Raw genomic sequence first — 9165 nt, 5'->3', positions numbered from 1 at the left:
CACATTATTATATGGCAATATTGTCTTCCTGCAAGGAATTTCATTGTTTTGACACGTGCCACAGGTTGTTAATAGATTGCCTGATTACCATTTTTTTTTTTTTATTGGCTTATGATGACTGCAGAAAATTATACAGCAGCACCATAAAAACTTTAAATCCTATCCCATGTATCTGCACTCATACGAAAATAATATTGGAAAGCATTGGTGAAACTAAGATTACAAATTAAAGCAGAGGACAATTTCAGTGAAAGCCTGCAGGTTTTACAGCTCTGCCCATTTCAAACCCCTGAAGACATCCACGGGTTTCCTGCTGTGGGACACAGGCACTCACCTGCAGCTCAGCACTGCCTGCTCATGCCTGCGCACACCTTCAGGCTGGAACCAAGGAAATCCTCAGCAAAGACATCAGTACACTTTTGTTATGATGACTTTCATAAAGAAGCATCAAATATTTCTTCACGAGAAATACTGCAAGTCCCTTTGACACTAACCCTTATTTTAAATGTTTAGATTTATGCTTCATTCAGGCGTGCTGTCACTCCCAAAAAGATTTTTATTCCTTTTCATTCTGAGGAACACAGTGATTTCTGCCTTGTTTACTGACTGTAGGCACAGCAATACTCCTGCACCTTCAGGGAAACAGCAAATCCATCTCTTTCACACCCTACTTCTATCAAGCTCATTCACCTTACAAGGTATTTATTGCAAGCAGCTCTTCCAAAAATGGAGATTAACAGAACCTGCAACCCAGGACACCTCAGTAAGCCAGTACTTTTCATCTCCTGAAGGTGTAGGTAGACACAGAGCTGGAACATCTTTTCCAGAGCTGTGTGATGCTATCTCATCTATGTTCCTTTACTGTTGACTCAGTTTCACTTCTTATCTAACCTGGTTGCATCCCAGGATTTCTGGTGCCAAAAATAAACTGACAGCTTTCATCACTAGTTAAAAGGAAACTGCAATAGGAAAAGCAATTTTTCTGATTTCTCTGTTGATCAAAGATGCTTCATGCAAGCCTGATGCGGTAGAAACAATATCAGCTTTAGAATGACAGTCATTAGAGCAGAATCCTTTCACTGATGAAATCCCACAGTCCTGATTCATACAACACTGACACTGGAGGACACAGTAGTTTAGATGAGAGCGCATTAAAAATGACTCAGAACTCAGAAATAGCAAAGAGTGACAAGTATGAAAAAAAGAGGTTGCAGAAACTGCTTCAGTTTGGCACTCTGGCATAAAGTATGACAACACACAACCTGCCTGTGCAGTTCCAGAAGCAGAAGAAAGCCGTCAACCAAGACTTGTTCTCATCTGCTCTGAAAGTCCACTGGGACAAGGCCACTTTTCTCTGACGTGCTTCCAGAAGTATCACTTCTGAGCACTGTGCCAGGGAGTTACAAGATACTGTTTGTGTGTACAGAGGAGAAAAAGACGTCTGTCTGGAAACAGACATTGACTTGAAGGAGAAGCAGCATTTTCCAGAGTACTTCAGAAAGAACTGAGCACTGCCCCAAGAGCTTCAGAGCGGCAGGCTGTCACAGTGTGCCAACCAGCTCAGCTGTGAGTTGGCACTGAAGCTGCACCACAGGGAGAACAAAGCCCCCTGTGCACCCTTGGAGAGCCAAGGGTTGGAGATTGATGAACCTTGAGCTCCTTTCCAACCCGGGCCATGCTGTGATTCTGGGATTCTCACCTTTGCCTCATCTGGCAGAGGGAGGCAGCTCTTTCTCTTGTCTCCCTATGGCTGTCAGGTCACCAGGGCCAGTGTCACACAGGGAACTGCAAACACTGTGTGTGCTGTGCCCTGCCCATGGCAGCACAGAGGCAGCTGCCAGCAGCTGATGCCCACAAGGACAGCCAGCCTGGACTTCCTTTGATTCCTTCCCTTTGGATCAGCGTCCTTCAGGAAGGCGGAACATCTCTCCAGCTGAGCAGCAGAGGACAGCAGGGCTTCGTTGTCTGGGCATGTTCTCTTCTGGCCCTCTGGCCCTCACAGACACAGGAGGAGGACACAGAGGCTGCTGTAACACAGCCAGCCCTGCCTCTCAGGTCAGCTCTCAGGCCATCCTCTCTCCCCTCAGCAGCAGCTCACTGTTCTGCACTCCTCTGGCCTGGGCTGGCAGAGGTGTGCAGCAGTTCTGCTGATCTCCCAGTGCTGGCCATGTCTGCAGTGCCTGTGTGAAAGACACAGGAAGCTGCCAGCATTGCACTGCTCTGCTGTGCCCCTGCCATCACCGAGTTTGCTGTCAGCAGCTGCTGCTACACGTCCATTCAGGCACAGGCCTTTCCTTCCTGGCCCTCTTTCCCCCCCTCTCTCCTCTGCTCTCTCTCGTGCTCCCCTTTGGCCTGGGCTGGCTGAGCAGTGCAGGCCTTGTTGTTGCTCCCTGGGCCAACTACGTCACGGTTCCCCGTGACTCTGCCAGCTGCTCTGACACAGCGACTGCGTCCTCAGTGTGGATTCCAGAATGCGACAGACGTCCAGAGAAGACTTCCAGGGCTGATTGGAACATGCTGCCATCAAGAACTGCCATGGCTCAGGCCCCCTGGGAATCTGCTCACAGCGAAAGCTGCTGTCACTCTGTGTGGGCACAGCCTTGTCTGTGTAGGCCTGCTCACACTGCAGCCCCTGTCTGCACCAGAACCGTGCCGATCCACCTTCTCTTGGCCTCCTTGCCTGCATGGAAAAGGGCAGCTTGGGCTGAAGTCCCTCAACTTGCAGATGGCCGAGTGAAGTCTCTGAGCCCTGGTGACCCACTCAGCTCTTCAGCCTGCTGACCTGCTCTGCTGGGGCTGTCTTAAAAGGCAGAGGGCACGTGATCCTAATGTCCCCACATCCATCCCTCTTAGCATACTGTAGGCCAGTTCCTAAAAGGACACCTGCACAATCTCTCTGAATGTTAATCAACACGTAGTTGGTCTGTGCACTGCAGAAATTGCACCTAGGTTTTCAGTGGTGATTAGCTATGTGTTTAGTCAGAGGTGCAATGGTTCTAATGGTGAGAGAAAGACATTCCCAGTTGTCATCTGGTGGAACACACTTCAGACTGGAATTGTACATGTGGGCATCTGTTGCTGGAAAATTTAATGGCAGTAAACTGCCTAGATAATCACAGAATCACAGAATCACAGAATTGCCAGGGTTGGAAGGGACCTCAAGGATCATGAATCTCCAACCCCCCTGCCACATGCAGGGCCACCACCATTCCACCTAATGCTAGACCAGACTGCCCAGGGCCCCATCCAATCTGGCTTTGAACACCTCCAGGGACGGGGCATCCACAACCTCCCTGGGCAGCCTGTTCCAGTACCTCACCACTCTCTCCGTAAAGAATTTCCCCCTGACATCCAACCTATATCTCCCTTCCCTCAGCTTAAAACCATTTCCCCTTGTCCTGCTGTCACTCACCCTTTCAAAGAGTTGATTCCCCTCCTCTTTGTAGGCTCCCTTTATGTACTGAAAGAATGAATGTAATGACAGAAGAGGGTGACAATAGAATGGTACGTAATCACAGTGCAATGAAAAAAGTATGCAGGGTGCAGGAAGGGAGGTGTGGACATTCTGAGTTGCAACTCTTTATTTGCTCCAGAAAGCTCTATCAGAATGGAAGACTGAAGGAAATACTTTGAGTGTTTTTTTAATGTGACTGGATGAAAGATCCATGTGGCAAATTGAATAACTGAGTGGTAAAGGGACATAGATACCTCACTGTTTCATGGAACCTTTCAATTAAGCGTCTGAGCACTGCGTACAGGACTTGGGAATATAAGTATTGGAGGATGATGGAATATCTTTATTTGGAAGGGACCTCGAGGATCATGTATTCCACCTCCTGGTTCCACACCGGACCTCCTATGGGTCAAGCCCTGTGTCTGAGAGCATTGTGCAAATGCTCTTTGGCCTTTGTCAGCTCAGTGCCAAACCACTGCCCTGGGGAGCCAGTGCCAAATTCCATGTATCTAGTTCATCCTACAGAATGATGCCAAGAACAGTTATAGAGATCGACTTACAAACAAAATTCTTGTCTTGAATTAATGGTACACTCACCATTTAAAAAAAAAAAAAAGAAAAAAAAAAATATCAAAGCCACATTCTTACGCTGGCATTTTACAGTATTGTCAGATTTTTGTAATTCTGTTTTGTCATATAAGATTCTCTCATCGTGAAATAATGACCAAGTTCTCTTTTCAGATCTAAACATACAAATGCTGAAGGCAGCAGTGCTGTTCAAGAGTACATTACCAGCTCAAACACTGCTTTGGCTATAAAACTGAAGGCAGTCAGGAATTTTATCAAGGAGTTAGCATGTAAGTGTAGATTTAAAAGCAACCTGTATTGTTACTTAGAGTTTGATATAGTGTAATCCAGTGCACAGTACTTGTAACGTGTGTTTTACAAAATGCTTTGCAATGTAGGCATCTATTAAGATAAATGCTGCAAGTTCTAATATGTCCATGACCTTTTCAAACTGTTCCTTACTCCTACACATCACTACGAGTAGTTCTTCTGTCAGGAAGGATCACCTGAGTAATTAACCTGTGACCTTAAGTTTGGAATTAAATGCATACAGTGGAAGTAAGAGCTGTGGGTTATTTTGCTCTTTCAGTGTTGAACAGCCGAGGTGTTTTGTTTTGGAGGGTGGACAGTGATGGGACAAGTGGGGAATGGCTTTAAACTGAGACGAGGGGTGTTGAGGTTTAGGTTGGATGTGAGGAGGAAGTTTTTCAGCCAGAGGGTGGTGAGGCACTGGAACAGGTTGCCCAGGGAGGCTGTGGATGCCCCATCCCTGCAGGCATCCAAGGCCAGGCTGGATGTGGCTCTGGGCAGCCTGGGCTGCTGGTGGGCAGGTTAGAAAGCCCACAGGACTTTATTGCAGCCCTGGGTGCAGGGGGATCACTGCTCCTAGCATGCACACAGAAGAGCTGGAGCACACAGGTGATGTACATTCCACTTGTGAACATTCCTGCAATTGCAGAGAGCGTGCGCCTGTTCCAATCACTGCTGCACAGATTAAAAACTGATTGCAGATGAGCTGTTTTGGTATGGGGTTCTTGCCAACGGTCTGCAGTGGCTGTGTGATTCCTCGGGGAGTTGCTCTCCAGCCCAAAGGTCATGTCCTAAGTCGACCAGATCCCGTTTGTGTCCAGAAATGGCTGACAACAGATCAGCTGCTGGTCAAGTTTCTAACATCACACTGGCCTTGCTCCAGTGTCTGTGTCATCAGCCCCAGCACATACGGTGCACCTCTTCAAGGCTTTGCAACACTGAGACTCTGCACTTGGGCTCCAGACATCCTGCTGCACCAAGAGGTTATTCTAGCTTTGGTATCTTGCAACTTTGTATATAACTACATCACTGTAATCATAAATGTCTAGGAGCATGGAGATGGAGAAATCAATCTTCCTGTAATTCTCTGTACTGTACCCCCGTGGTTGTCAACACCTAATGCAATATTGAAATTTCAGTTGAGAAATTGAAAGCTGTCCCTAACAAAAAAACATCTGAATTTGTTATTGAAATCACACTGAGGATCAATAAATCCAAATGCTTCTAGCATAACCACGATTATAGGCAGTGTTTAGACAAGCTCTTACAGGAAAACCATGAACACAAGGCTAAAGAGAGACTAAGTGATGCACTCTGCAGGAATACTCATGGAAGTCTTCACAGTGCAGGAGTCTGATCTGATTACAGATGCTGTGCTTTAAGTACCCCTTATCATATCTTTTTTTTCACTGTTGTGCAGGGGTTGGACTCAGTGATCTCTGGAGGCTGGAGATGCTGTTTGCTAATGGCAGATGGAGAGAGGAAAAGCAAGTGCAAGGCATGCTGTGCATAGCCACCACATGGCATCTGCACCATTTCCCCCTGCACCAAGGAGGAGCAGCTCACAAGCTTGGCCTGGGCCAGGGAAGGGAGCAGACAAACATCTGGACCGACCCCAAACGAGCTGGTTCTGCAGGTTGGGTGTCTTCTGCTGCTTGTCTCACATCCTGCTGCTCAGCGGTAGATTTGTTCCTGCTCAGTGCTAACAGGAAACTCACACAGCATTTCTGTTTCAGATGTGCCAACGCTTTGATCCCTTGCTGCTTGGATGGGGCGTTTGAAGAATGATGCCTGTGCTGATGTCCAGCCAGGCTTTGGGGATGAGTCTCCACACCAGGGTACGACTGACAGGACTGAGGGTTGGGGATCCAGCCAGGTCGAGTCCAGCGTGCTTTGCTCTTGCTCTTAGTGCTTGTTTTTGCTCAGGAGGGCAGGAGGTGAACCTCGTGAACCAATGCCTGCAGACGGGGTTTGCAGAGAAAGAGGTCCTGCAGGCCTTGTGTGACAGCCACGGAGCTGCAGCGAGGCTGCATCAGTGTAAAACACCAGAGATCCACGGAGGTGTGAAGGGGAGCTGTGGGCTGCAGTCACGCAGGAAGGGATGTGCATGCTCGGGGTTTGGTTGTTGTGTGTGTGTTAAGTGACTGTGATACCACTGCTGGGTCAGTGTGAGTGTACGGAACAAGTGTGACAGCCTTTTTGATGGAGCCCTGTGAAAGGAGTCCTATGGACTTGAGATTCAACTATCAGCCTGTGGGCATCATCCAGGAGTTGGGGTAGGGGATGAGGCAAGGGAAGTTGGGCTAAGAAAGGGATAAAGCAGTCTGGCAGTAGTTCTGTGTTTCTCCCATCTCCTGCTTTATTTCCTTCCAGGTGAAATAGATGGGTGCTGCAACATGCCCTTGAATGTAACAAAAGCCACTCTAGTGTGGATTTGACATGGGCCCAGCACTGCAAGGTACGCTGCTGGGAGGAAGCGTCCATCTGGCTGAGGGCAGGAAGGCCCTCCAGAGGGATGCACTGAGGCCAGTTGTGCGAGGCTCAACAAGAGCAAGCGCCAGGTCCTGCGCTTTGGTCATGACGACCCCGTGCCAGCTTCTCCAGGATTTGGCTGGGGTAGAATTCCAAGCAGCCCCTGATTCCAGAACGTTGGGCTGGGCTGTTGGAATCTTCTGCCCTTGTGACTGGTCTTGCCTCCCCACCCTGTCCGTCGTGGTGGAGCAGCCTGGTGGCCCTCAGTGATGTCATAAGGGCTAGAATGAGGGGAGGAGCAGTGCGTGCTGCGTCCCTTCATTGGAGCGCTGGAGCTCTGACTGAGCAGCTCGCTTGTTGCACTTGTGCACCGACTGCGTCCCTTTGTCTTCACACCGTCCTGTGCAGCACCTTGTAGGTAAGCTGAGACAGTGTGGGAGAGACGGGGGGACAGTGAGTGCTGAGAACTGCTGGCTGGCGGAGCTCATAGGATCACATTATCTCCATCAGCAGAGGGGTGGCCATGAGGGACAGGGAGGTGATCGTCCCCCCCTGCTCTGCTCTTGTGAGGCCCCATCTGCAGTACAGTGTCCAGAAAGACAGGGAGCTGTTGGAGAGGGTCCAGAGGCGAGCCACAGAGATGATCAGGGGACTGGAGCACCTCCCCTGCAAAGACAGGCTGAGGGAGCTGGGCTTGTTCAGCCTGGAGAAAAGAAGGCAGTGGGGTGACCTCATGGCAGCCTTCAGTACCTAAAGGGAGCCTAAAAAGAGGAGGGGAATCAACTCTTTGAAAGGGTAGATAACAGCAGGACAAAGGGAAATGGTTTTAAGTTGAAAACTTAAGTTTTTAAGTTGAGGGAGGGCAGATTTTGGTTTTTCCCTCGTAGTCTTTGCTAAACCGTGGAAGCAAACTGACCTGCTCTTTCTCTCTCCTCTCTCCACCCTCTGCCTGCTTCCCTGCTGCAGCTTTTGCTCGTGGAAGATCAGAGCAAAGTGACAAGGAACGGCTGCGGATTCGAGAGATTTCTCTCCCTCGTTCTGATCTCTTGCCAGGTACCTGCCATGGTTTGTCCCCCCACATGCTTTAGCAGCCCGTGACGCCCCGTGTTTAGTAACACAGCCTCATCCAGCTTTGATGGGACGCTGGTCACGTGTGGGTTTTCTCCACATGCTCTGCAGCTCAGCCCTCAGAAGGATGCTGTCTGTGGTGCTGTGACCAGCTGGTTTTATGGAAAGCAATCCCTTAGGCAAAGAGTCCCAGCCCCAGCTTGTGCAGAGCTGCACAGCATCACCAGGGACACCAGCAGGCGTGCTTGGGCTGTGTGAGTGTGCCCGACAGCTGTAGGGAGCACAGCAGAGATGTGAACAGAGAACATAAAAGTGTGTTTCTTTTCAGTTCCAGCTTGTCACACCTACGCTGATGGCCGTGGCGTGCAGCGAGATCAGCTGTGGGCCTGACCTGGCATGGACAGAGGTAGAGTCTGAAGCTCTGATTGGTCTTTGTTCCCTGACTGCAGCCAGCAGAGTGAGCCGCAGATGTGCTCTCCTGCTTTCCAAGAGAGCTCCTCTGTGGCAAGACAGTAGTGCAAGCGTGGCAAGTTTATAAAAGTACCAGAGCCATCTCGGCTGTGGGGTTTGTCCTCTACTGACTTTTCCCTTGAAATGGCTGCAGAAACAACAATCATTCTCTGCTCTGTTTGGCCTCGCTGTTGGTTGGACTGCTCAAGAGAGCTGCTTGGTGCTTGCAATGGCACTGTTTGCACCTTGTAACTGCAGCCGTAGCTTTGGTTTCCCTCTTCACGGTCTCCTAGCATCTTAAAGAGTCAGCCTTCCTGCACAAAGAGCGCAGGAAAGGAGGGGGCAAAATGGACAAGGCCACCTGTCTGCGTCAGTGCCATTGCTGATTAGTCTGGGTGGGGAGAGATGCATCTTTGCTGGCGTGTGCCTGCTGCACACCAGGGAGAGAAACAGCCGTTATTAGACTTGCAGTTCCTTCTGAAGTGCCCACGATAAGGACCGAGTGCATTTCCTGCAGCTTTCTCTGCAGATGTGCTCCTCACCTTGAAATCCTCCTTGTTGGTTCCCAGCTCCTCACCGTGGCCTGTGCTCTCTGTTTCAGGCTGAGAACAAGGGGAAGCCCCTGCTGGACCATGAGGTGGCACCTGTGAACATTCCAGCTATTGCTGCTGCCCATGCTATTAAGAGATACGTTGCCCAGGCAGCGGATGAACTCTCCTTTGAGGTAAGCAGTTCAAGGCGTTCCTTGTTGCTCAATTTTACAATGGCAAATGCCTTCAGAGCTGCACTGGTGCAAGTGCTCTCATGCTTGGCGATGTTTGGCAGTGCAGAAGAATGCAGTCATT

This window comes from Phasianus colchicus, chromosome Z, assembly GCF_987193195.1.
Source record: "Phasianus colchicus chromosome Z, bPhaCol1.hap1.1, whole genome shotgun sequence".
Taxonomy (NCBI): domain Eukaryota; kingdom Metazoa; phylum Chordata; class Aves; order Galliformes; family Phasianidae; genus Phasianus; species Phasianus colchicus.
Note: the sequence above shows the minus strand (reverse complement) of the source record.